Genomic DNA, 1,135 nt, shown 5'->3' on the forward strand with positions numbered 1-1,135 from the left:
ATTTACTTACTGTATTGTAAGACAGTTTGCACAAGCAGTTGAGTGTATGAATGCAAAGCTGTGATGTTTTCCTTTGTGGTCATACTAGCTGCTCTTTAACATCTCTTCCAGCTTAGCTTTGAGGCCTCTGGTGCAGAGAAGGCAGGATCTGGTGCTGAGCACACGTGTGAGGCCGCACGCGATGGTCACAGTGTGTGCAGACCAGCCTGGCTGTTGGCATGTAAATACACACGTTCTTTTATTAAAAGTGAGACTTCTTTATGCTAGAAGTGGGTATTTGCTCTGCAGGGCTTGTGTTTCTTAATATTTATAGCGTATAAGCGCTGTTGTCCTACACAGCAAATGTCTGCTCAGCATTCCAGCAGTGGCTTTGGGGGAATTTGTTGCCTGTATTAATGCTGCTTGTGTGTAATTTAGAACTTCTTCAAAGGAGTGGGAGAGAGCTCCTCAATTGTTTCTCAGAGATGCATCTGCTTTTCAATTAGGATGATCAGAGACGAGGACTAGGTGATTTTATTTCTTTTCCTGTGGTTATAGTAACAGCTTCAAATGCCCCAAACTATTTTTGGCCAAAATTTCAATAATAATGATCAGAAGCAGCCACTTAATCCCCAAAATAAACATAACAATGTCAGTTTCACCATTACAAAGAACCTATCAAAAGTGTTAATAAATGTTATTAAAATGCTTAAATTTAGAGAAATTCCCCTCCTGGTTCTATTCTTTATTGCCAAGTAGCATGACAGGGTGTTGGCTTTATTGTGACAGAATTAAGCTGACCTGAAGAGGAGAAAAATTGTCATGCTGTGCAAAGGCTATCCTGAAATTTGTAGAATAAGCATCTTAGCGTAAAACATTAAAAGTGATTATTTTTAATGATTTTTTTATTTTTGCCTGGCCAGGGAGTCAATGTGGTTGAAGCCCTGCCCTAGAAACCCTCTCTGCTCCTGCACAATGTGCTCTTAAATTCTCCCTTCTCTATTTAAAGTGGTTTGCCTTGCGCGCTGCCATCAGCCTTGGGGTGGGGGGGTGGTGGGGGTGTCACCAGCAGAGCCCGGGATGCAGAGTGGTCCCTGATGGCACCTGTGTGACCGGTGGCTTTGGCAGGGCTTGGGGACTCTGTGTGTTGCTGGGA

The sequence above is a fragment of the Calidris pugnax genome, unplaced genomic scaffold, assembly GCF_001431845.1.
Source record: "Calidris pugnax isolate Ruff unplaced genomic scaffold, ASM143184v1 scaffold38, whole genome shotgun sequence".
Taxonomy (NCBI): Eukaryota; Metazoa; Chordata; class Aves; order Charadriiformes; family Scolopacidae; genus Calidris; species Calidris pugnax.